The sequence below is a fragment of the Phyllobates terribilis genome, unplaced genomic scaffold, assembly GCF_046119375.1.
Source record: "Phyllobates terribilis strain yellow unplaced genomic scaffold, ASM4611937v1 Scaffold_52__1_contigs__length_9100884, whole genome shotgun sequence".
NCBI classification, from domain to species: domain Eukaryota; kingdom Metazoa; phylum Chordata; class Amphibia; order Anura; family Dendrobatidae; genus Phyllobates; species Phyllobates terribilis.
Window position 1 is genome coordinate 8,964,835 of NW_027362812.1, and position 26,013 is coordinate 8,990,847.

At 45.5% G+C, this 26,013-nt stretch overlaps 14 non-coding genes and 2 pseudogenes across 14 annotated transcripts; all 16 read right to left on the reverse strand.

The window, feature by feature from the left end:
- Nucleotides 1–2,031: 2,031 nt before the first annotated feature.
- On the reverse strand, nucleotides 2,032–2,111 carry LOC141192187 (U2 spliceosomal RNA; annotated as a pseudogene).
- Nucleotides 2,112–3,223: 1,112 nt separating this feature from the next.
- LOC141191956 (U2 spliceosomal RNA) lies at nucleotides 3,224–3,414 on the reverse strand. Its single transcript, XR_012265652.1, has one exon. It is a non-coding gene; the product is annotated as a U2 spliceosomal RNA (small nuclear RNA).
- Nucleotides 3,415–4,523: 1,109 nt separating this feature from the next.
- On the reverse strand, nucleotides 4,524–4,714 carry LOC141192086 (U2 spliceosomal RNA). Its single transcript, XR_012265779.1, has one exon. It is a non-coding gene; the product is annotated as a U2 spliceosomal RNA (small nuclear RNA).
- Nucleotides 4,715–5,829: 1,115 nt separating this feature from the next.
- Nucleotides 5,830–6,011, reverse strand: LOC141192114 (U2 spliceosomal RNA). The gene has a single exon (XR_012265806.1). It is a non-coding gene; the product is annotated as a U2 spliceosomal RNA (small nuclear RNA).
- Nucleotides 6,012–6,535: 524 nt separating this feature from the next.
- Nucleotides 6,536–6,651, reverse strand: LOC141192197 (U2 spliceosomal RNA; annotated as a pseudogene).
- A 1,115-nt stretch (nucleotides 6,652–7,766) lies between these two features.
- LOC141191958 (U2 spliceosomal RNA) lies at nucleotides 7,767–7,957 on the reverse strand. The gene has a single exon (XR_012265654.1). It is a non-coding gene; the product is annotated as a U2 spliceosomal RNA (small nuclear RNA).
- Nucleotides 7,958–9,072: 1,115 nt separating this feature from the next.
- LOC141191959 (U2 spliceosomal RNA) lies at nucleotides 9,073–9,263 on the reverse strand. The gene has a single exon (XR_012265655.1). It is a non-coding gene; the product is annotated as a U2 spliceosomal RNA (small nuclear RNA).
- Nucleotides 9,264–10,378: 1,115 nt separating this feature from the next.
- Nucleotides 10,379–10,572, reverse strand: LOC141192163 (U2 spliceosomal RNA). The gene has a single exon (XR_012265840.1). It is a non-coding gene; the product is annotated as a U2 spliceosomal RNA (small nuclear RNA).
- Nucleotides 10,573–16,642: 6,070 nt separating this feature from the next.
- LOC141191960 (U2 spliceosomal RNA) lies at nucleotides 16,643–16,833 on the reverse strand. The gene has a single exon (XR_012265656.1). It is a non-coding gene; the product is annotated as a U2 spliceosomal RNA (small nuclear RNA).
- Nucleotides 16,834–17,948: 1,115 nt separating this feature from the next.
- On the reverse strand, nucleotides 17,949–18,139 carry LOC141191961 (U2 spliceosomal RNA). Its single transcript, XR_012265657.1, has one exon. It is a non-coding gene; the product is annotated as a U2 spliceosomal RNA (small nuclear RNA).
- Nucleotides 18,140–19,254: 1,115 nt separating this feature from the next.
- Nucleotides 19,255–19,445, reverse strand: LOC141191962 (U2 spliceosomal RNA). The gene has a single exon (XR_012265658.1). It is a non-coding gene; the product is annotated as a U2 spliceosomal RNA (small nuclear RNA).
- Nucleotides 19,446–20,560: 1,115 nt separating this feature from the next.
- LOC141191963 (U2 spliceosomal RNA) lies at nucleotides 20,561–20,751 on the reverse strand. Its single transcript, XR_012265659.1, has one exon. It is a non-coding gene; the product is annotated as a U2 spliceosomal RNA (small nuclear RNA).
- Nucleotides 20,752–21,866: 1,115 nt separating this feature from the next.
- Nucleotides 21,867–22,057, reverse strand: LOC141191964 (U2 spliceosomal RNA). Its single transcript, XR_012265660.1, has one exon. It is a non-coding gene; the product is annotated as a U2 spliceosomal RNA (small nuclear RNA).
- A 1,115-nt stretch (nucleotides 22,058–23,172) lies between these two features.
- On the reverse strand, nucleotides 23,173–23,363 carry LOC141191965 (U2 spliceosomal RNA). Its single transcript, XR_012265661.1, has one exon. It is a non-coding gene; the product is annotated as a U2 spliceosomal RNA (small nuclear RNA).
- Nucleotides 23,364–24,478: 1,115 nt separating this feature from the next.
- Nucleotides 24,479–24,669, reverse strand: LOC141191966 (U2 spliceosomal RNA). Its single transcript, XR_012265662.1, has one exon. It is a non-coding gene; the product is annotated as a U2 spliceosomal RNA (small nuclear RNA).
- A 1,115-nt stretch (nucleotides 24,670–25,784) lies between these two features.
- On the reverse strand, nucleotides 25,785–25,975 carry LOC141191967 (U2 spliceosomal RNA). The gene has a single exon (XR_012265663.1). It is a non-coding gene; the product is annotated as a U2 spliceosomal RNA (small nuclear RNA).
- Between the last annotated feature and the right edge of the window lie 38 nt (nucleotides 25,976–26,013).

Here is a 26,013-nt window from a genome sequence, read left to right on the forward strand (position 1 = left end):
GAACATTCCTGCAACATATAAACATCACACAACTGGGAAGTAAGGAAGGCATAAATAGTCTGACGTCTGAACTTGTCCTTGATGCTCCTGACATTAATGGAAAATAAGTTAATATTAGCCATCATGTAGGGAAAAAAGAAAAAGTTAGCGCAGGCAATACACCTTAGTTACCACTCCGGTCGGGTGGTCCCTCGTCGGTGTTGACTGCTGGTGACGGGATCACCAGCAGGCCCTCTTCCTCCATCTGGTAAAGCAGCGCGGCCTCGATCTCGGCGACCACCAGTTCCTCCTCTTCTGGCTCGGCCACCAGGGTCTCAACCATGTGCTCCATCTCTTCTGGCTCAGGGAGGGTATCCTCCTTTTCGCCTACGAAATCCAGAATCTTCTTTTTGGAGGATTCAGTAGCAGGGCTGTCCTCCACCTTCCTCTTTCCCCGGGTTGGAACTGGGGAGACAAGAAGGGGAAAATCCTCCTCGGAATAGATAGCGGCGGGTGGAGGAAAGGTTAATTCCACCGCTACCATGCTCTGGGGAGGGAGAGTGGCTGCCGGGGCAGGGGAAAGGACACCTGCTGAGGAGTAGGGGAAGGAGGAAGAGGAAGTGGAATCCTCAGCAGGGGTGGCCGGGGTGGGGGGGAATTGGACGGGGGTGGCAGGGGGAGGGATCGAGAGAGGGGTGACAGAACTCTTACCCTCCTTTGACTTTTTCTTCTGCTTCGGAGCTGCTGGGACCGTCGCTGGGGCTTTGGCCACCGACTCCTTGACCGCTTTGGCCTTGGTCGTCTCGGCCTTGGCCGCTGGGGCCTTGGTCGTCGCGTCCTTGACCTTCACAGGCCTGGTCGTCGGGGCCTTGTCCTCCGTAGCTGGGGTCGTCGCAACCACCGATGCCCAGGATCTCTCACGCTTGGGGCAATCCTTGTACAGATGAGCCGCCAGCCCACACAGGTTGCAGGATGTCTTCTTCGGGCAGTCCTTCGAGCTGTGTCCCGTCACTCGACAAATCCTGCAGGCATCCTCCTTGCAGTCCTTCATCTCGTGGCCGTTCTTGCCGCATCTCCTGCAGTTCCGCGGCATGTCCGGGTAATAGATGAGGCCGTAGGAGTTGCCCAGGGAGAATGTCGGGGGCAGGTGCCGAAGTCCGTCTGAGTACGCCAGGTCCCTGTGAAGTCTAACGGTCACCGACCACTTACCTGTCCAGAAGCCGAGTCCATTCAGGATGTGAGAGGGTTCCTTCACAACCAAACAGAAGCGTCTCAGGAAGGTACAGATGTCTTGGCCTGGGGTGTGCGGGTTGCGCATGGAGACCGTGATCCTCCTTTCGTCCCTCTGGATAGGGCAGCTACCTGTAAAGGCAGAGAAAGAATTATCCGGTCCTTTTGCGCTTACCATTTCCCAGAACCTCCTGCAGGTGTTCACAGTGGCGAAGGTGACGAAGAAGATCCCCGTCAAGAAGGTCTGGATGCTGAGGGTGTCCGACCTGGAGAAGCCTCGATCCAGCAGCATCTTCTGGCAGAACACGTCCGAGGACATGTCCGGCACCCTCCCATCCACTTCCTTCAGCTTCAGGGCCACCGTCTGCCGCATCCATGGCTCCAGGGCTGGAGCTTCGTGGCGGGGCTTCTGGGGTCCCTTCTGCTGGCCAGTCGTGGAGGCAGAGTCCTTGGGGTCAGAATCGGCTCCTGGCTGGGCCCTCCTGGCTGTCCCCTGCTCCAGGCTCTTCTTTTCGGCCTTCCTCGCAGCGCTTGCCATGGCTTTCCTCCTGCAGTTACTTCTTGGAGCTGGATCTGGAACTCTTCCCGGAATGGGTGGAGCTATGCAGATTCTTCTCCCGTCGTGTTCTGGACAAATTCCCCGAAAGGTCTTTGTCTCGATGATTTTCTTCCTCGAAGATTCCACAGGACAGCCCGATTCTTCTCCGAGTCTTCGTCTTCTTCTGGATTCTTTAGAGCTTCTTCCTCCCACCGATATCCGCCTTCCTTCTCCGATGTCAGCTGGGCTCCGAAGCTCTTCTCCTTCCGAGTTCGATCGCTCTCATCAAGTGTAGATCGTAGCTCTTGTGTTCTTAAAAGAACAGATACTACACTTGATCTTAGCCAAAAGGCCGAGAAGCGATAACCAGAATTGGTTTCAAACTACGGAGCCACCCAAGGATCCTGAAAAGTCCATTTGTGGAGATGAGCTCCTGGACTCCCGTTAAGAAGACATGTTGTCAACCTCTAGATCCCTTACATGCCTGCACTTTTCGGCTTGCTGCTGCAATCCACGCGTTTTAGATCTGCATAACTCCACCTCTTTAAACACAGCACCTTCACCCCCTGCTGTTCCCACCCGCCTCAACACCGTTGGAAGGGAGGAGAACCAATTAAGGCGGGGGGTGGGGTGGAACGAGCAGCTGTCTACCCTTAGCAGGAGGGCTCCTGATTACATACCTCTCCTGCTGCTGCTGCTGCTGGCTGTCCAGCAGCAGACTGAAGGTGGCTGCTGCTGTGCACAGGTATATAAAGGCTCAGAGCCTATTATGACACGCGCAGCCAGCGTTCCATTGCCACATTCCATCTACTGCAGGCAGGATACCTGGCTGGCTGAATGTCGCTGAGAAGCTCACAGAGACCGCCATAAGCAACAGTTTAACAGAATGCCACAGACTAATCAACCAAACTTTTTGGGTTGGGTTCTCTTTTATAGTCTGCAGGCATTAAATGAAAGAAGTCAGTGTTCCAGCAGAAGGAGACAACGTTTCAGAAAAGGCATTGTAGCAAACCAAAAAAGAAATTTTAAGCGCAGCAGAGTAACCAGCGCACATACCTGTTAGCTCAGGTGAGTTTAAAAGGCTGCTGTTGATAACAAGGGCATTTGCTAAATAGATGGTGTGTGTGCAACAATATACTGAAAGGTCAATTATATTGTGCAGCTTATCTCACCACCTGTAGTTATTTAGGTGAAAGCTCCAAAATGCTTGCCTAATATGTCTGTTTATCCAAAAGGAAGTAAAAAGGGAGAGCTAGAAAGATAGCATTGCATCACATTACATGGCAATGCAATGCACAGTTGCTGAAGTTGAACCAAAATGAGCTTGTAATCTGGCTTCTGCAACTTTGAACATGAAAAATCCAATGAGGAGAAGAAAAGCAAAGCCAAAGAGTCCATCCCAAAATCCGACAAACAAGCAAAATGAACAAAAAACATTGAATTCAATTCTTTCTGATTTTAGAAACTGCATTAAAGAAGGGGTGCACCGGTCCTGGAGATACTGCAATACCAGGTCAATGCGTGGAGTGGACAGAGCAAGCTCTTTTTCCATCTCCCTGTTCTAAAAATCCATTTAATATATGGTCCCCAGATAGGGGACGTATCAGATATTAAACTGATAAGAACAGATACTACACTTGATCTTAGCCAAAAGGCCGAGAAGCGATAACCAGAATTGGTTTCAAACTACGGAGCCACCCAAGGATCCTGAAAAGTCCATTTGTGGAGATGAGCTCCTGGACTCCCGTTAAGAAGACATGTTGTCAACCTCTAGATCCCTTACATGCCTGCACTTTTCGGCTTGCTGCTGCTGCAATCCACGCGTTTTAGATCTGCATAACTCCACCTCTTTAAACACAGCACCTTCACCCCCTGCTGTTCCCACCCGCCTCAACACCGTTGGAAGGGAGGAGAACCAATTAAGGCGGGGGGTGGGGTGGAACGAGCAGCTGTCTACCCTTAGCAGGAGGGCTCCTGATTACATACCTCTCCTGCTGCTGCTGGCTGTCCAGCAGCAGACTGAAGGTGGCTGCTGCTGTGCACAGGTATATAAAGGCTCAGAGCCTATTATGACACGCGCAGCCAGCGTTCCATTGCCACATTCCATCTACTGCAGGCAGGATACCTGGCTGGCTGAATGTCGCTGAGAAGCTCACAGAGACCGCCATAAGCAACAGTTTAACAGAATGCCACAGACTAATCAACCAAACTTTTTGGGTTGGGTTCTCTTTTATAGTCTGCAGGCATTAAATGAAAGAAGTCAGTGTTCCAGCAGAGGGAGACAACGTTTCAGAAAAGGCATTGTAGCAAACCAAAAAAGAAATTTTAAGCGCAGCAGAGTAACCAGCGCACATACCTGTTAGCTCAGGTGAGTTTAAAAGGCTGCTGTTGATAACAAGGGCATTTGCTAAATAGATGGTGTGTGTGCAACAATATACTGAAAGGTCAATTATATTGTGCAGCTTATCTCACCACCTGTAGTTATTTAGGTGAAAGCTCCAAAATGCTTGCCTAATATGTCTGTTTATCCAAAAGGAAGTAAAAAGGGAGAGCTAGAAAGATAGCATTGCATCACATTACATGGCAATGCAATGCACAGTTGCTGAAGTTGAACCAAAATGAGCTTGTAATCTGGCTTCTGCAACTTTGAACATGAAAAATCCAATGAGGAGAAGAAAAGCAAAGCCAAAGAGTCCATCCCAAAATCCGACAAACAAGCAAAATGAACAAAAAACATTGAATTCAATTCTTTCTGATTTTAGAAACTGCATTAAAGAAGGGGTGCACCGGTCCTGGAGATACTGCAATACCAGGTCAATGCGTGGAGTGGACAGAGCAAGCTCTTTTTCCATCTCCCTGTTCTAAAAATCCATTTAATATATGGTCCCCAGATAGGGGACGTATCAGATATTAAACTGATAAGAGCAGATACTACACTTGATCTTAGCCAAAAGGCCGAGAAGCGATAACCAGAATTGGTTTCAAACTACGGAGCCACCCAAGGATCCTGAAAAGTCCATTTGTGGAGATGAGCTCCTGGACTCCCGTTAAGAAGACATGTTGTCAACCTCTAGATCCCTTACATGCCTGCACTTTTCGGCTTGCTGCTGCTGCAATCCACGCGTTTTAGATCTGCATAACTCCACCTCTTTAAACACAGCACCTTCACCCCCTGCTGTTCCCACCCGCCTCAACACCGTTGGAAGGGAGGAGAACCAATTAAGGCGGGGGGTGGGGTGGAACGAGCAGCTGTCTACCCTTAGCAGGAGGGCTCCTGATTACATACCTCTCCTGCTGCTGCTGCTGCTGGCTGTCCAGCAGCAGACTGAAGGTGGCTGCTGCTGTGCACAGGTATATAAAGGCTCAGAGCCTATTATGACACGCGCAGCCAGCGTTCCATTGCCACATTCCATCTACTGCAGGCAGGATACCTGGCTGGCTGAATGTCGCTGAGAAGCTCACAGAGACCGCCATAAGCAACAGTTTAACAGAATGCCACAGACTAATCAACCAAACTTTTTGGGTTGGGTTCTCTTTTATAGTCTGCAGGCATTAAATGAAAGAAGTCAGTGTTCCAGCAGAGGGAGACAACGTTTCAGAAAAGGCATTGTAGCAAACCAAAAAAGAAATTTTAAGCGCAGCAGAGTAACCAGCGCACATACCTGTTAGCTCAGGTGAGTTTAAAAGGCTGCTGTTGATAACAAGGGCATTTGCTAAATAGATGGTGTGTGTGCAACAATATACTGAAAGGTCAATTATATTGTGCAGCTTATCTCACCACCTGTAGTTATTTAGGTGAAAGCTCCAAAATGCTTGCCTAATATGTCTGTTTATCCAAAAGGAAGTAAAAAGGGAGAGCTAGAAAGATAGCATTGCATCACATTACATGGCAATGCAATGCACAGTTGCTGAAGTTGAACCAAAATGAGCTTGTAATCTGGCTTCTGCAACTTTGAACATGAAAAATCCAATGAGGAGAAGAAAAGCAAAGCCAAAGAGTCCATCCCAAAATCCGACAAACAAGCAAAATGAACAAAAAACATTGAATTCAATTCTTTCTGATTTTAGAAACTGCATTAAAGAAGGGGTGCACCGGTCCTGGAGATACTGCAATACCAGGTCAATGCGTGGAGTGGACAGAGCAAGCTCTTTTTCCATCTCCCTGTTCTAAAAATCCATTTAATATATGGTCCCCAGATAGGGGACGTATCAGATATTAAACTGATAAGAACAGATTTTTTGATTGAAGCTGCATCCAAGGCACTGAAAAATGTGACCGAAGTCACACCAAAACAGCGCACGAGGCGAGGATTCATGTGGACCCTTCCCGGAGGAGAGGGTCCCCAATAAACCATCCCCATCCCTCCGAGCCAGAAGGCCACAGCGAGGGTCAGGGATCTCCGATGCTCTCCCTAGCCGAAGCCGGAGAAGAGCCGTTTTCGTGCTCCCAGCTTCCATCTAGGCTGCCACCCTAGTGGAGCTGGAGCCTGTGTTGGTTTCTCAGCCCAAAGCTGACCGGACCTCCGACCGGGTTTATAAAAATTCCCCTTCCTAGCCCGGAGGCCAGGAATAGGGGGGGTTGCTCAGAAAGTATGATTGGCAAAGGTGCGGCGTGCTACGAAGCCAAGTCTTTCCGGGGTTCCCAGTCCCAGTAAGCTTGGACTCCCACCAGGGCGCCTACTCCTGGGGCACATTGCTCCAAAGCCCTCACACTTACCCAGCCTAGTGACTTCGATCCTGGAGGGCCATGTTTTCCATCAGATAACTCTATGAGCCACCTGGCGTACTAACAAGTGCACCAAACCAGTGTGTAATATGCATCAATTTACTAGGGCAGCCCAAGGACAAAACTGCCTTTTCAAAAGATACTACACTTGATCTTAGCCAAAAGGCCGAGAAGCGATAACCAGAATTGGTTTCAAACTACGGAGCCACCCAAGGATCCTGAAAAGTCCATTTGTGGAGATGAGCTCCTGGACTCCCGTTAAGAAGACATGTTGTCAACCTCTAGATCCCTTACATGCCTGCACTTTTCGGCTTGCTGCTGCTGCAATCCACGCGTTTTAGATCTGCATAACTCCACCTCTTTAAACACAGCACCTTCACCCCCTGCTGTTCCCACCCGCCTCAACACCGTTGGAAGGGAGGAGAACCAATTAAGGCGGGGGGTGGGGTGGAACGAGCAGCTGTCTACCCTTAGCAGGAGGGCTCCTGATTACATACCTCTCCTGCTGCTGCTGCTGCTGGCTGTCCAGCAGCAGACTGAAGGTGGCTGCTGCTGTGCACAGGTATATAAAGGCTCAGAGCCTATTATGACACGCGCAGCCAGCGTTCCATTGCCACATTCCATCTACTGCAGGCAGGATACCTGGCTGGCTGAATGTCGCTGAGAAGCTCACAGAGACCGCCATAAGCAACAGTTTAACAGAATGCCACAGACTAATCAACCAAACTTTTTGGGTTGGGTTCTCTTTTATAGTCTGCAGGCATTAAATGAAAGAAGTCAGTGTTCCAGCAGAGGGAGACAACGTTTCAGAAAAGGCATTGTAGCAAACCAAAAAAGAAATTTTAAGCGCAGCAGAGTAACCAGCGCACATACCTGTTAGCTGAGGTGAGTTTAAAAGGCTGCTGTTGATAACAAGGGCATTTGCTAAATAGATGGTGTGTGTGCAACAATATACTGAAAGGTCAATTATATTGTGCAGCTTATCTCACCACCTGTAGTTATTTAGGTGAAAGCTCCAAAATGCTTGCCTAATATGTCTGTTTATCCAAAAGGAAGTAAAAAGGGAGAGCTAGAAAGATAGCATTGCATCACATTACATGGCAATGCAATGCACAGTTGCTGAAGTTGAACCAAAATGAGCTTGTAATCTGGCTTCTGCAACTTTGAACATGAAAAATCCAATGAGGAGAAGAAAAGCAAAGCCAAAGAGTCCATCCCAAAATCCGACAAACAAGCAAAATGAACAAAAAACATTGAATTCAATTCTTTCTGATTTTAGAAACTGCATTAAAGAAGGGGTGCACCGGTCCTGGAGATACTGCAATACCAGGTCAATGCGTGGAGTGGACAGAGCAAGCTCTTTTTCCATCTCCCTGTTCTAAAAATCCATTTAATATATGGTCCCCAGATAGGGGACGTATCAGATATTAAACTGATAAGAACAGATACTACACTTGATCTTAGCCAAAAGGCCGAGAAGCGATAACCAGAATTGGTTTCAAACTACGGAGCCACCCAAGGATCCTGAAAAGTCCATTTGTGGAGATGAGCTCCTGGACTCCCGTTAAGAAGACATGTTGTCAACCTCTAGATCCCTTACATGCCTGCACTTTTCGGCTTGCTGCTGCTGCAATCCACGCGTTTTAGATCTGCATAACTCCACCTCTTTAAACACAGCACCTTCACCCCCTGCTGTTCCCACCCGCCTCAACACCGTTGGAAGGGAGGAGAACCAATTAAGGCGGGGGGTGGGGTGGAACGAGCAGCTGTCTACCCTTTGCAGGAGGGCTCCTGATTACATACCTCTCCTGCTGCTGCTGCTGCTGGCTGTCCAGCAGCAGACTGAAGGTGGCTGCTGCTGTGCACAGGTATATAAAGGCTCAGAGCCTATTATGACACGCGCAGCCAGCGTTCCATTGCCACATTCCATCTACTGCAGGCAGGATACCTGGCTGGCTGAATGTCGCTGAGAAGCTCACAGAGACCGCCATAAGCAACAGTTTAACAGAATGCCACAGACTAATCAACCAAACTTTTTGGGTTGGGTTCTCTTTTATAGTCTGCAGGCATTAAATGAAAGAAGTCAGTGTTCCAGCAGAGGGAGACAACGTTTCAGAAAAGGCATTGTAGCAAACCAAAAAATAAATTTTAAGCGCAGCAGAGTAACCAGCGCACATACCTGTTAGCTCAGGTGAGTTTAAAAGGCTGCTGTTGATAACAAGGGCATTTGCTAAATAGATGGTGTGTGTGCAACAATATACTGAAAGGTCAATTATATTGTGCAGCTTATCTCACCACCTGTAGTTATTTAGGTGAAAGCTCCAAAATGCTTGCCTAATATGTCTGTTTATCCAAAAGGAAGTAAAAAGGGAGAGCTAGAAAGATAGCATTGCATCACATTACATGGCAATGCAATGCACAGTTGCTGAAGTTGAACCAAAATGAGCTTGTAATCTGGCTTCTGCAACTTTGAACATGAAAAATCCAATGAGGAGAAGAAAAGCAAAGCCAAAGAGTCCATCCCAAAATCCGACAAACAAGCAAAATGAACAAAAAACATTGAATTCAATTCTTTCTGATTTTAGAAACTGCATTAAAGAAGGGGTGCACCGGTCCTGGAGATACTGCAATACCAGGTCAATGCGTGGAGTGGACAGAGCAAGCTCTTTTTCCATCTCCCTGTTCTAAAAATCCATTTAATATATGGTCCCCAGATAGGGGACGTATCAGATATTAAACTGATAAGAACAGATACTACACTTGATCTTAGCCAAAAGGCCGAGAAGCGATAACCAGAATTGGTTTCAAACTACGGAGCCACCCAAGGATCCTGAAAAGTCCATTTGTGGAGATGAGCTCCTGGACTCCCGTTAAGAAGACATGTTGTCAACCTCTAGATCCCTTACATGCCTGCACTTTTCGGCTTGCTGCTGCTGCAATCCACGCGTTTTAGATCTGCATAACTCCACCTCTTTAAACACAGCACCTTCACCCCCTGCTGTTCCCACCCGCCTCAACACCGTTGGAAGGGAGGAGAACCAATTAAGGCGGGGGGTGGGGTGGAACGAGCAGCTGTCTACCCTTAGCAGGAGGGCTCCTGATTACATACCTCTCCTGCTGCTGCTGCTGCTGGCTGTCCAGCAGCAGACTGAAGGTGGCTGCTGCTGTGCACAGGTATATAAAGGCTCAGAGCCTATTATGACACGCGCAGCCAGCGTTCCATTGCCACATTCCATCTACTGCAGGCAGGATACCTGGCTGGCTGAATGTCGCTGAGAAGCTCACAGAGACCGCCATAAGCAACAGTTTAACAGAATGCCACAGACTAATCAACCAAACTTTTTGGGTTGGGTTCTCTTTTATAGTCTGCAGGCATTAAATGAAAGAAGTCAGTGTTCCAGCAGAGGGAGACAACGTTTCAGAAAAGGCATTGTAGCAAACCAAAAAAGAAATTTTAAGCGCAGCAGAGTAACCAGCGCACATACCTGTTAGCTCAGGTGAGTTTAAAAGGCTGCTGTTGATAACAAGGGCATTTGCTAAATAGATGGTGTGTGTGCAACAATATACTGAAAGGTCAATTATATTGTGCAGCTTATCTCACCACCTGTAGTTATTTAGGTGAAAGCTCCAAAATGCTTGCCTAATATGTCTGTTTATCCAAAAGGAAGTAAAAAGGGAGAGCTAGAAAGATAGCATTGCATCACATTACATGGCAATGCAATGCACAGTTGCTGAAGTTGAACCAAAATGAGCTTGTAATCTGGCTTCTGCAACTTTGAACATGAAAAATCCAATGAGGAGAAGAAAAGCAAAGCCAAAGAGTCCATCCCAAAATCCGACAAACAAGCAAAATGAACAAAAAACATTGAATTCAATTCTTTCTGATTTTAGAAACTGCATTAAAGAAGGGGTGCACCGGTCCTGGAGATACTGCAATACCAGGTCAATGCGTGGAGTGGACAGAGCAAGCTCTTTTTCCATCTCCCTGTTCTAAAAATCCATTTAATATATGGTCCCCAGATAGGGGACGTATCAGATATTAAACTGATAAGAACAGATTTTTTTTTTTTTCCTCAGATTAAGACCCACATTAATTTATGCATCATAGTGCATATTCACATAACGGGTTCTCAAATCATCATTCGGAAAAACAAAAACAAAATCCCAAAAAACACAACCCTGCAATTAACTGTTACTTACTGTAAGAAGTCCAATGTGAAAAGTTCCAGAGTGCTTCTGCTGCTGTCTCACCATACTTCTTTTTATCCAATAAATAGGCATAAAACAGTCTAGCAAGAAAAATCTTTCTGCATTCCATGGGGGAAAAAACAATCTTTTTAAAAATCACCAAATTCCGAACGTCCCATAAAACCTCTTTATATATGACAAAAATAATCCAGCTTGCCCGCTTCCTTTGCGAGTACTTAAAATCTTGACCTATTAAAATCCTTTCAAAATCGAAACAATGAAAACCAACTAAAGCAACAAACATACGTGACAACAAGGTAAAAACTTTTTTAGCAAAAAAACAGTCCCAAAAAATATGCTGTATTGTTTCCACCTTATTGCAACCTTCCCTAGGACATAGTTCTTGAACCTTTATCCCCCGGTCATTCAAAAAAGCCCTTGTTGGCAAGCATCCATGCAACGCCATCCAGGTTACATCCTTCTGTCTGTTGCTGATTCCACGCATGAAAAAAAGCTTCCACACCTGTCCAGACTGTGCATTATTACAAAACGGCACATCACATAACATCTCCTTCTTCTTAATACCTGAGACAATCAGTTTTTTGTCCGGTCTAACCATGGAGCTTATCCCATTTTGATCATAGAAGGACCTAAGCACCACATAAAAAAACGGTATCACAAACGAAACTGGTTTTCTTAAATCCTTCTCACACCAGCTCCATTTCTGGAAAAGCCGTCCTGCTAAATATTTGCACATGTCCGCAGTCCTGTTATTGCACTGGGATAATTTATAAATGTTCAAAAAATAATGCATTCTTAAAAATAAGTCAATGTTAGGAAAATCACAACCCCCATTTTCCACAGAACACATAACCATTCCTCTTCTTAGTTTCTCCATTTTGGATCCCCAAAAAAACACAAACAGTTTCCTTGTCACTCTCTTTGTCCAAAGCACAGCAGGTGGGAAAATCAAAGCAGTGTACAGCGGAAGCGGGAGAATCACAGACTTGATTACCAGCACTTTCCCTCTCAGCGACAGGTTCCTTAGTTTCCAAAAGTTCAACTTCTGATCCATTTTGTCTTCTAGAATCTTCAGGCTGCTTTTCCCTTTCAGTTCCTTCTCAAAGATGACACCAAGAACCTCAATTTCCTCCCTACTCTCCACTCCTGCCACGTTAACCTCAACCTGCCTCCCAAAGTTACAAAGCTGGCACTTTCCCCAATTCACCGCCATACCAGCCACACAACAAAAAATCCTTACGTGCAAATTCACTCTATTGAGATCCGCCTGTGAACCACAAGTAAAAACAATATCATCCATATAACTTAAAGACTTGACTGGACCCCCGGATCCCCCAGGAATAAAAACACCAGTCACACACTTGTCAACTTGCACACTTTTTAAAAGGGCCTCCACCACACAGATAAAAAGAATTGGTGACAGGGGACAACCCTGCCTAACTCCCGATAAAATATTAAAACTGGAACTCACATGCCCATTAACTAAAATCTGGCTACTGACCCCACAATAAAAACTCTTAATGACCATCAATAATTTATCCGGAACACCAAGGTGACTTAAAGCAGAGAACAAAAATCTATGTGATATTTTATCAAAGGCTTTCTCCAGGTCCACCGACTGTAACAAAAGAGCATTCTTATTCAAATTAGCCTGATAAATTAAGTCTCTTAGAAGCAGCAAATTATCTGAAATTTTCCTACCAGGCACTGCACATGCCTGATACTCCCCCACCATATCACCTATCACATCTGCCAGTCTACCAGCCACAATTTTAGAAATAATTTTGTAATCACTGTTTAACAATGTTATGGGCCTCCAATTTTTAATATCCCTCATGTCCCCTTTCTTATGAATCAGCGTAACAATCCCCCTACGCATAGAAACCGATAAAATCCCATGAGTAAAACCATATTGCACCACCCGGGAAAACTCCACACCTATAATATCCCAAAATCTAACATAAAATTCAGCAGGAAGACCATCACAGCCTGGCGTCTTGCCTTTCGCCAAGCCATCCACTGCCCGTCTAATTTCATCTTTCCCAACCTCCTCACTTAAAAACCCAATTTTCTCCTCAGGAATATTATTAGTTAATACTTTGCAATAATCATTAATTTCCGCATCACTGGCTCTACTATCGTTAGAGAAGAGTGTTTCATAAAAGGAAAGAATACTGCCAATCATCTCATCCCCAGATACCTCCCCTGCAGGAGAAAAAACAGACTTAAAAACCCCTTTAGGTTTAAAACATTTTTTAAAAAAGTATCTCGAACATTGCTCATTTTCCTCCATGTGCTTTATTTTTGCCTTAAACATAATAGTCTTCCCTTTTTCAATAAGTATCTTCTTCAGTTCGTCCTTCAAATCTGCAATCTCTTTATCCACCTCCATCCCCGCTCTCTTAAACTTATGGAGTACTTCCAATTTTGAAATAACAGCAGCATCATGATCCCTTTTGGCTTTCGCTCTCCTAAAACACACCCCTTTAAAATAACATGCAAATTTCTCCTTAGCCCAGTCCCACCACTCTAGCAAATCTTTAAAAAGGTGCTGTTCAGACACACAAGACAAAAACACTTTATTAAAACCAACCTTAACACTCTCCTCTTCCAGCAGGCTTACGTTCAGCTTCCAGAGTCCCTTTCCAAAAGCCAGGGACTCAGCTATACACAGATCTACCACTATCATCTTGTGGTCAGAAAAAGTCGTCATCACGTGGTTGCACTTGGCCACCTTAATCCCTTCAGACATAAAAACATAGTCAATTCGGGAAACACTACGTCCACTGTCTGATATGTATGTGAACTTATCACTTGGCCCAACCATCAGACCAGCATCCGTGTAGCGTAAATCCTGCACAATCTGATTTAAAATATTAGACGTAACATCAGTCCTACCTTCCGTAGAGCTCTTACGATCTTTTGCGGATCTGACACAATTAAAATCTCCAGCCACTATAGTGAAGTCTCTGCCTGGCAAAAACAACTTTAGAGACTCCAAAAACCCAACTCTTGCTTGTTTATCAGCAGGGGCATAAACATTAAAAACCCGTACCCGCTGACCTAAAAAATCCACTAATAAAAACAAACATCTCCCAGGTATGATTACTTTAAACTCTAAAACCTTTAGACTGGAATTACACAGTAAAATGCCCACCCCTTCATTCCTGTTTTCTGAGCATGGGGACCAAAAAGATTGCCCCTTATTCCACTCACTCTCATGCGGGGCAGATTTAATTACACATTCCTGCAGACAGACAATATCTGCATTCACACTCTCAATGTACTCCAGTATCCCTGCTCTCCTACAAGCAGAACCAATCCCTCGTACATTCAGAGAAGCAACACACAACGCCATCATAACAACAGGAAAAAATCTCCACCATACCCGATCCATCATGAACCAGGAGAAAACCCACTCCTGCCACCCACTTTTCTACGTATATCAGGCGACTCAGAACTCGAGTCCCTGTTAGAATAACCTGGTCTTAGGGAGACTGGATCTTCCTGCCCCCCAGACCAACACCCCTCCACCTTACTTCTTTTAATCACGGAGGCATAACTCTCCTCCTTGCCATCATCTTCCTCCTCATTTTCACTCCAATCACTGTTAACCCTATCACGCTGCTGAGGGGTTATAGTTCCATCCGAATCAGAATCCTCCTCCTCCAAAACCTCCATTTCCTCACCCCCATCTCTTCCCAAAACAGGATTCACTGACTCCGCCATATTAGACAAATCCATCCCATCACCCGGGCCATGCACATCAGCTACTTTGTTTATTACTTCCAGCCCCTCCCTCAAACCAACTTTCTTCTGGCTCCGCCCCTTTTCCTCCATCTTGGGCACCGCATGGTCTCTTCCCCTACCACCATCTTGTTTTTGGCTTTCCCCCTCTGAGTCTGAGCCTTCGCCCTCCTCCCCACTTTCCTGCCGAGTCTTCTTCTGCCTCTCTTCAGCGTCCACCTGTGACCTAGGAATCTGAGCCCACAATCTACATTTCCTTGCAAGGTGATCTGCATGTCCACACAAATCACACACCTTATTCATTGGGCAACCACTTGCAACATGCCCAGATTTCCCACAACCTCTACAAACATCACCTTGCACTGGACAATCTTTCTGAACATGTCCAAACTCATGACACTTCCTACAATATTCCATCTGTCCATTATAAAAACAAAATCCCCTTTCTCCTCCGATAGAAAACTGTGCAGGAATGCTCTTGGCACCCCCAATAGCTCTATCATCCGGTCTCAGTTTTACAACATATCTCCTCTTGCCATTTAGATAATTGTATTTGTTCTTCATTCTTCCCAAAAATTTAACCTCACTACAATACCGAGCTAAAAAATTGGAAACAGTCTCATCCGGAACTTTAGGGTTATACATGTGCACAACCACATACTTATATGTCTGCTGGAACAGAGGTTCCAGTGCAATAAACTCTAGGCATTTCAATTCCTTTTCTTCCTTCATTCGTACCAACTCCATGTAGACTCTCTGGCAAATACTCAAAGAAACAAAAGTGATATCATAAATTCCTTGTTTCTGAAAATCCTGCAGTGCCAATACATCCGTTACCTTCAAGCCATTAATGTTCTTCAAGACATCAACGCAAACTTGGTCCAAACCGATTTCTCCTTCATGACCTGCAGCCACCTTCAGACGGACCGAGTCCTCTAATCCACGTGTTTTCTCCACCATTTTTACAGCAGATAAACACAATCGCCGCTCAATCGCACACTAGGGCCCCACAAGGGGGAACCCCAGTCACAACTGCCCTCCAAACAACACCAGCAGCAGAAAACCACCACTGATCTTGCCAAAAGGCCGAGAAGCGATAACCAGAATTGGTTTCAAACTACGGAGCCACCCAAGGATCCTGAAAAGTCCATTTGTGGAGATGAGCTCCTGGACTCCCGTTAAGAAGACATGTTGTCAACCTCTAGATCCCTTACATGCCTGCACTTTTCGGCTTGCTGCTGCTGCAATCCACGCGTTTTAGATCTGCATAACTCCACCTCTTTAAACACAGCACCTTCACCCCCTGCTGTTCCCACCCGCCTCAACACCGTTGGAAGGGAGGAGAACCAATTAAGGCGGGGGGTGGGGTGGAACGAGCAGCTGTCTACCCTTAGCAGGAGGGCTCCTGATTACATACCTCTCCTGCTGCTGCTGCTGCTGGCTGTCCAGCAGCAGACTGAAGGTGGCTGCTGCTGTGCACAGGTATATAAAGGCTCAGAGCCTATTATGACACGCGCAGCCAGCGTTCCATTGCCACATTCCATCTACTGCAGGCAGGATACCTGGCTGGCTGAATGTCGCTGAGAAGCTCACAGAGACCGCCATAAGCAACAGTTTAACAGAATGCCACAGACTAATCAACCAAACTTTTTGGGTTGGGTTCTCTTTTATAGTCTGCAGGCATTAAATGAAAGAAGTCAGTGTTCCAGCAGAGGGAGACAACGTTTCAGAAAAGGCATTGTAGCAAACCAAAAAAGAAATTTTAAGCGCAGCAGAGTAACCAGCGCACATACCTGTTAGCTCAGGTGAGTTTAAAAGGCTGCTGTTGATAACAAGGGCATTTGCTAAATAGATGGTGTGTGTGCAACAATATACTGAAAGGTCAATTATATTGTGCAGCTTATCTCACCACCTGTAGTTATTTAGGTGAAAGCTCCAAAATGCTTGCCTAATATGTCTGTTTATCCAAAAGGAAGTAAAAAGGGAGAGCTAGAAAGATAGCATTGCATCACATTACATGGCAATGCAATGCACAGTTGCTGAAGTTGAACCAAAATGAGCTTGTAATCTGGCTTCTGCAACTTTGAACATGAAAAATCCAATGAGGAGAAGAAAAGCAAAGCCAAAGAGTCCATCCCAAAATCCGACAAACAAGCAAAATGAACAAAAAACATTGAATTCAATTCTTTCTGATTTTAGAAACTGCATTAAAGAAGGGGTGCACCGGTCCTGGAGATACTGCAATACCAGGTCAATGCGTGGAGTGGACAGAGCAAGCTCTTTTTCCATCTCCCTGTTCTAAAAATCCATTTAATATATGGTCCCCAGATAGGGGACGTATCAGATATTAAACTGATAAGAACAGATACTACACTTGATCTTAGCCAAAAGGCCGAGAAGCGATAACCAGAATTGGTTTCAAACTACGGAGCCACCCAAGGATCCTGAAAAGTCCATTTGTGGAGATGAGCTCCTGGACTCCCGTTAAGAAGACATGTTGTCAACCTCTAGATCCCTTACATGCCTGCACTTTTCGGCTTGCTGCTGCTGCAATCCACGCGTTTTAGATCTGCATAACTCCACCTCTTTAAACACAGCACCTTCACCCCCTGCTGTTCCCACCCGCCTCAACACCGTTGGAAGGGAGGAGAACCAATTAAGGCGGGGGGTGGGGTGGAACGAGCAGCTGTCTACCCTTAGCAGGAGGGCTCCTGATTACATACCTCTCCTGCTGCTGCTGCTGCTGGCTGTCCAGCAGCAGACTGAAGGTGGCTGCTGCTGTGCACAGGTATATAAAGGCTCAGAGCCTATTATGACACGCGCAGCCAGCGTTCCATTGCCACATTCCATCTACTGCAGGCAGGATACCTGGCTGGCTGAATGTCGCTGAGAAGCTCACAGAGACCGCCATAAGCAACAGTTTAACAGAATGCCACAGACTAATCAACCAAACTTTTTGGGTTGGGTTCTCTTTTATAGTCTGCAGGCATTAAATGAAAGAAGTCAGTGTTCCAGCAGAGGGAGACAACGTTTCAGGAAAGGCATTGTAGCAAACCAAAAAAGAAATTTTAAGCGCAGCAGAGTAACCAGCGCACATACCTGTTAGCTCAGGTGAGTTTAAAAGGCTGCTGTTGATAACAAGGGCATTTGCTAAATAGATGGTGTGTGTGCAACAATATACTGAAAGGTCAATTATATTGTGCAGCTTATCTCACCACCTGTAGTTATTTAGGTGAAAGCTCCAAAATGCTTGCCTAATATGTCTGTTTATCCAAAAGGAAGTAAAAAGGGAGAGCTAGAAAGATAGCATTGCATCACATTACATGGCAATGCAATGCACAGTTGCTGAAGTTGAACCAAAATGAGCTTGTAATCTGGCTTCTGCAACTTTGAACATGAAAAATCCAATGAGGAGAAGAAAAGCAAAGCCAAAGAGTCCATCCCAAAATCCGACAAACAAGCAAAATGAACAAAAAACATTGAATTCAATTCTTTCTGATTTTAGAAACTGCATTAAAGAAGGGGTGCACCGGTCCTGGAGATACTGCAATACCAGGTCAATGCGTGGAGTGGACAGAGCAAGCTCTTTTTCCATCTCCCTGTTCTAAAAATCCATTTAATATATGGTCCCCAGATAGGGGACGTATCAGATATTAAACTGATAAGAACAGATACTACACTTGATCTTAGCCAAAAGGCCGAGAAGCGATAACCAGAATTGGTTTCAAACTACGGAGCCACCCAAGGATCCTGAAAAGTCCATTTGTGGAGATGAGCTCCTGGACTCCCGTTAAGAAGACATGTTGTCAACCTCTAGATCCCTTACATGCCTGCACTTTTCGGCTTGCTGCTGCTGCAATCCACGCGTTTTAGATCTGCATAACTCCACCTCTTTAAACACAGCACCTTCACCCCCTGCTGTTCGCACCCGCCTCAACACCGTTGGAAGGGAGGAGAACCAATTAAGGCGGGGGGTGGGGTGGAACGAGCAGCTGTCTACCCTTAGCAGGAGGGCTCCTGATTACATACCTCTCCTGCTGCTGCTGCTGCTGGCTGTCCAGCAGCAGACTGAAGGTGGCTGCTGCTGTGCACAGGTATATAAAGGCTCAGAGCCTATTATGACACGCGCAGCCAGCGTTCCATTGCCACATTCCATCTACTGCAGGCAGGATACCTGGCTGGCTGAATGTCGCTGAGAAGCTCACAGAGACCGCCATAAGCAACAGTTTAACAGAATGCCACAGACTAATCAACCAAACTTTTTGGGTTGGGTTCTCTTTTATAGTCTGCAGGCATTAAATGAAAGAAGTCAGTGTTCCAGCAGAGGGAGACAACGTTTCAGAAAAGGCATTGTAGCAAACCAAAAAAGAAATTTTAAGCGCAGCAGAGTAACCAGCGCACATACCTGTTAGCTCAGGTGAGTTTAAAAGGCTGCTGTTGATAACAAGGGCATTTGCTAAATAGATGGTGTGTGTGCAACAATATACTGAAAGGTCAATTATATTGTGCAGCTTATCTCACCACCTGTAGTTATTTAGGTGAAAGCTCCAAAATGCTTGCCTAATATGTCTGTTTATCCAAAAGGAAGTAAAAAGGGAGAGCTAGAAAGATAGCACTGCATCACATTACATGGCAATGCAATGCACAGTTGCTGAAGTTGAACCAAAATGAGCTTGTAATCTGGCTTCTGCAACTTTGAACATGAAAAATCCAATGAGGAGAAGAAAAGCAAAGCCAAAGAGTCCATCCCAAAATCCGACAAACAAGCAAAATGAACAAAAAACATTGAATTCAATTCTTTCTGATTTTAGAAACTGCATTAAAGAAGGGGTGCACCGGTCCTGGAGATACTGCAATACCAGGTCAATGCGTGGAGTGGACAGAGCAAGCTCTTTTTCCATCTCCCTGTTCTAAAAATCCATTTAATATATGGTCCCCAGATAGGGGACGTATCAGATATTAAACTGATAAGAACAGATACTACACTTGATCTTAGCCAAAAGGCCGAGAAGCGATAACCAGAATTGGTTTCAAACTACGGAGCCACCCAAGGATCCTGAAAAGTTCATTTGTGGAGGTGAGCTCCTGGACTCCCGTTAAGAAGACATGTTGTCAACCTCTAGATCCCTTACATGCCTGCACTTTTCGGCTTGCTGCTGCTGCAATCCACGCGTTTTAGATCTGCATAACTCCACCTCTTTAAACACAGCACCTTCACCCCCTGCTGTTCCCACCCGCCTCAACACCGTTGGAAGGGAGGAGAACCAATTAAGGCGGGGGGTGGGGTGGAACGAGCAGCTGTCTACCCTTAGCAGGAGGGCTCCTGATTACATACCTCTCCTGCTGCTGCTGCTGCTGGCTGTCCAGCAGCAGACTGAAGGTGGCTGCTGCTGTGCACAGGTATATAAAGGCTCAGAGCCTATTATGACACGCGCAGCCAGCGTTCCATTGCCACATTCCATCTACTGCAGGCAGGATACCTGGCTGGCTGAATGTCGCTGAGAAGCTCACAGAGACCGCCATAAGCAACAGTTTAACAGAATGCCACAGACTAATCAACCAAACTTTTTGGGTTGGGTTCTCTTTTATAGTCTGCAGGCATTAAATGAAAGAAGTCAGTGTTCCAGCAGAGGGAGACAACGTTTCAGAAAAGGCATTGTAGCAAACCAAAAAAGAAATTTTAAGCGCAGCAGAGTAACCAGCGCACATACCTGTTAGCTCAGGTGAGTTTAAAAGGCTGCTGTTGATAACAAGGGCATTTGCTAAATAGATGGTGTGTGTGCAACAATATACTGAAAGGTCAATTATATTGTGCAGCTTATCTCACCACCTGTAGTTATTTAGGTGAAAGCTCCAAAATGCTTGCCTAATATGTCTGTTTATCCAAAAGGAAGTAAAAAGGGAGAGCTAGAAAGATAGCATTGCATCACATTACATGGCAATGCAATGCACAGTTGCTGAAGTTGAACCAAAATGAGCTTGTAATCTGGCTTCTGCAACTTTGAACATGAAAAATCCAATGAGGAGAAGAAAAGCAAAGCCAAAGAGTCCATCCCAAAATCCGACAAACAAGCAAAATGAACAAAAAACATTGAATTCAATTCTTTCTGATTTTAGAAACTGCATTAAAGAAGGGGTGCACCGGTCCTGGAGATACTGCAATACCAGGTCAATGCGTGGAGTGGACAGAGCAAGCTCTTTTTCCATCTCCCTGTTCTAAAAATCCATTTAATATATGGTCCCCAGATAGGGGACGTATCAGATATTAAACTGATAAGAACAGATACTACACTTGATCTTAGCCAAAAGGCCGAGAAGCGATAACCAGAATTGGTTTCAAACTACGGAGCCACCCAAGGATCCTGAAAAGTCCATTTGTGGAGATGAGCTCCTGGACTCCCGTTAAGAAGACATGTTGTCAACCTCTAGATCCCTTACATGCCTGCACTTTTCGGCTTGCTGCTGCTGCAATCCACGCGTTTTAGATCTGCATAACTCCACCTCTTTAAACACAGCACCTTCACCCCCTGCTGTTCCCACCCGCCTCAACACCGTTGGAAGGGAGGAGAACCAATTAAGGCGGGGGGTGGGGTGGAACGAGCAGCTGTCTACCCTTAGCAGGAGGGCTCCTGATTACATACCTCTCCTGCTGCTGCTGCTGCTGGCTGTCCAGCAGCAGACTGAAGGTGGCTGCTGCTGTGCACAGGTATATAAAGGCTCAGAGCCTATTATGACACGCGCAGCCAGCGTTCCATTGCCACATTCCATCTACTGCAGGCAGGATACCTGGCTGGCTGAATGTCGCTGAGAAGCTCACAGAGACCGCCATAAGCAACAGTTTAACAGAATGCCACAGACTAATCAACCAAACTTTTTGGGTTGGGTTCTCTTTTATAGTCTGCAGGCATTAAATGAAAGAAGTCAGTGTTCCAGCAGAGGGAGACAACGTTTCAGAAAAGGCATTGTAGCAAACCAAAAAAGAAATTTTAAGCGCAGCAGAGTAACCAGCGCACATACCTGTTAGCTCAGGTGAGTTTAAAAGGCTGCTGTTGATAACAAGGGCATTTGCTAAATAGATGGTGTGTGTGCAACAATATACTGAAAGGTCAATTATATTGTGCAGCTTATCTCACCACCTGTAGTTATTTAGGTGAAAGCTCCAAAATGCTTGCCTAATATGTCTGTTTATCCAAAAGGAAGTAAAAAGGGAGAGCTAGAAAGATAGCATTGCATCACATTACATGGCAATGCAATGCACAGTTGCTGAAGTTGAACCAAAATGAGCTTGTAATCTGGCTTCTGCAACTTTGAACATGAAAAATCCAATGAGGAGAAGAAAAGCAAAGCCAAAGAGTCCATCCCAAAATCCGACAAACAAGCAAAATGAACAAAAAACATTGAATTCAATTCTTTCTGATTTTAGAAACTGCATTAAAGAAGGGGTGCACCGGTCCTGGAGATACTGCAATACCAGGTCAATGCGTGGAGTGGACAGAGCAAGCTCTTTTTCCATCTCCCTGTTCTAAAAATCCATTTAATATATGGTCCCCAGATAGGGGACGTATCAGATATTAAACTGATAAGAACAGATACTACACTTGATCTTAGCCAAAAGGCCGAGAAGCGATAACCAGAATTGGTTTCAAACTACGGAGCCACCCAAGGATCCTGAAAAGTCCATTTGTGGAGATGAGCTCCTGGACTCCCGTTAAGAAGACATGTTGTCAACCTCTAGATCCCTTACATGCCTGCACTTTTCGGCTTGCTGCTGCTGCAATCCACGCGTTTTAGATCTGCATAACTCCACCTCTTTAAACACAGCACCTTCACCCCCTGCTGTTCCCACCCGCCTCAACACCGTTGGAAGGGAGGAGAACCAATTAAGGCGGGGGGTGGGGTGGAACGAGCAGCTGTCTACCCTTAGCAGGAGGGCTCCTGATTACATACCTCTCCTGCTGCTGCTGCTGCTGGCTGTCCAGCAGCAGACTGAAGGTGGCTGCTGCTGTGCACAGGTATATAAAGGCTCAGAGCCTATTATGACACGCGCAGCCAGCGTTCCATTGCCACATTCCATCTACTGCAGGCAGGATACCTGGCTGGCTGAATGTCGCTGAGAAGCTCACAGAGACCGCCATAAGCAACAGTTTAACAGAATGCCACAGACTAATCAACCAAACTTTTTGGGTTGGGTTCTCTTTTATAGTCTGCAGGCATTAAATGAAAGAAGTCAGTGTTCCAGCAGAGGGAGACAACGTTTCAGAAAAGGCATTGTAGCAAACCAAAAAAGAAATTTTAAGCGCAGCAGAGTAACCAGCGCACATACCTGTTAGCTCAGGTGAGTTTAAAAGGCTGCTGTTGATAACAAGGGCATTTGCTAAATAGATGGTGTGTGTGCAACAATATACTGAAAGGTCAATTATATTGTGCAGCTTATCTCACCACCTGTAGTTATTTAGGTGAAAGCTCCAAAATGCTTGCCTAATATGTCTGTTTATCCAAAAGGAAGTAAAAAGGGAGAGCTAGAAAGATAGCATTGCATCACATTACATGGCAATGCAATGCACAGTTGCTGAAGTTGAACCAAAATGAGCTTGTAATCTGGCTTCTGCAACTTTGAACATGAAAAATCCAATGAGGAGAAGAAAAGCAAAGCCAAAGAGTCCATCCCAAAATCCGACAAACAAGCAAAATGAACAAAAAACATTGAATTCAATTCTTTCTGATTTTAGAAACTGCATTAAAGAAGGGGTGCACCGGTCCTGGAGATACTGCAATACCAGGTCAATGCGTGGAGTGGACAGAGCAAGCTCTTTTTCCATCTCCCTGTTCTAAAAATCCATTTAATATATGGTCCCCAGATAGGGGACGTATCAGATATTAAACTGATAAGAACAGATACTACACTTGATCTTAGCCAAAAGGCCGAGAAGCGATAACCAGAATTGGTTTCAAACTACGGAGCCACCCAAGGATCCTGAAAAGTCCATTTGTGGAGATGAGCTCCTGGACTCCCGTTAAGAAGACATGTTGTCAACCTCTAGATCCCTTACATGCCTGCACTTTTCGGCTTGCTGCTGCTGCAATCCACGCGTTTTAGATCTGCATAACTCCACCTCTTTAAACACAGCACCTTCACCCCCTGCTGTTCCCACCCGCCTCAACACCGTTGGAAGGGAGGAGAACCAATTAAGGCGGGGGGTGGGGTGGAACGAGCAGCTGTCTACCCTTAGCAGGAGGGCTCCTGATTACATACCTCTCCTGCTGCTGCTGCTGCTGGCTGTCCAGCAGCAGACTGAAGGTGGCTGCTGCTGTGCACAGGTATATAAAGGCTCAGAGCCTATTATGACACGCGCAGCCAGCGTTCCATTGCCACATTCCATCTACTGCAGGCAGGATACCTGGCTGGCTGAATGTCGCTGAGAAGCTCACAGAGACCGCCATAAGCAACAGTTTAACAGAATGCCACAGACTAATCAACCAAACTTTTTGGGTTGGGTTCTCTTTTATAGTCTGCAGGCATTAAATGAAAGAAGTCAGTGTTCCAGCAGAGGGAGACAACGTTTCAGAAAAGGCATTGTAGCAAACCAAAAAAGAAATTTTAAGCGCAGCAGAGTAACCAGCGCACATACCTGTTAGCTCAGGTGAGTTTAAAAGGCTGCTGTTGATAACAAGGGCATTTGCTAAATAGATGGTGTGTGTGCAACAATATACTGAAAGGTCAATTATATTGTGCAGCTTATCTCACCACCTGTAGTTATTTAGGTGAAAGCTCCAAAATGCTTGCCTAATATGTCTGTTTATCCAAAAGGAAGTAAAAAGGGAGAGCTAGAAAGATAGCATTGCATCACATTACATGGCAATGCAATGCACAGTTGCTGAAGTTGAACCAAAATGAGCTTGTAATCTGGCTTCTGCAACTTTGAACATGAAAAATCCAATGAGGAGAAGAAAAGCAAAGCCAAAGAGTCCATCCCAAAATCCGACAAACAAGCAAAATGAACAAAAAACATTGAATTCAATTCTTTCTGATTTTAGAAACTGCATTAAAGAAGGGGTGCACCGGTCCTGGAGATACTGCAATACCAGGTCAATGCGTGGAGTGGACAGAGCAAGCTCTTTTTCCATCTCCCTGTTCTAAAAATCCATTTAATATATGGTCCCCAGATAGGGGACGTATCAGATATTAAACTGATAAGAACAGATACTACACTTGATCTTAGCCAAAAGGCCGAGAAGCGATAACCAGAATTGGTTTCAAACTACGGAGCCACCCAAGGATCCTGAAAAGTCCATTTGTGGAGATGAGCTCCTGGACTCCCGTTAAGAAGACATGTTGTCAACCTCTAGATCCCTTACATGCCTGCACTTTTCGGCTTGCTGCTGCTGCAATCCACGCGTTTTAGATCTGCATAACTCCACCTCTTTAAACACAGCACCTTCACCCCCTGCTGTTCCCACCCGCCTCAACACCGTTGGAAGGGAGGAGAACCAATTAAGGCGGGGGGTGGGGTGGAACGAGCAGCTGTCTACCCTTAGCAGGAGGGCTCCTGATTACATACCTCTCCTGCTGCTGCTGCTGCTGGCTGTCCAGCAGCAGACTGAAGGTGGCTGCTGCTGTGCACAGGTATATAAAGGCTCAGAGCCTATTATGACACGCGCAGCCAGCGTTCCATTGCCACATTCCATCTACTGCAGGCAGGATACCTGGCTGGCTGAATGTCGCTGAGAAGCTCACAGAGACCGCCATAAGCAACAGTTTAACAGAATGCCACAGACTAATCAACCAAACTTTTTGGGTTGGGTTCTCTTTTATAGTCTGCAGGCATTAAATGAAAGAAGTCAGTGTTCCAGCAGAGGGAGACAACGTTTCAGAAAAGGCATTGTAGCAAACCAAAAAAGAAATTTTAAGCGCAGCAGAGTAACCAGCGCACATACCTGTTAGCTCAGGTGAGTTTAAAAGGCTGCTGTTGATAACAAGGGCATTTGCTAAATAGATGGTGTGTGTGCAACAATATACTGAAAGGTCAATTATATTGTGCAGCTTATCTCACCACCTGTAGTTATTTAGGTGAAAGCTCCAAAATGCTTGCCTAATATGTCTGTTTATCCAAAAGGAAGTAAAAAGGGAGAGCTAGAAAGATAGCATTGCATCACATTACATGGCAATGCAATGCACAGTTGCTGAAGTTGAACCAAAATGAGCTTGTAATCTGGCTTCTGCAACTTTGAACATGAAAAATCCAATGAGGAGAAGAAAAGCAAAGCCAAAGAGTCCATCCCAAAATCCGACAAACAAGCAAAATGAACAAAAAACATTGAATTCAATTCTTTCTGATTTTAGAAACTGCATTAAAGAAGGGGTGCACCGGTCCTGGAGATACTGCAATACCAGGTCAATGCGTGGAGTGGACAGAGCAAGCTCTTTTTCCATCTCCCTGTTCTAAAAATCCATTTAATATATGGTCCCCAGATAGGGGACGTATCAGATATTAAACTGATAAGAACAGATACTACACTTGATCTTAGCCAAAAGGCCGAGAAGCGATAACCAGAATTGGTTTCAAACTACGGAGCCACCCAAGGA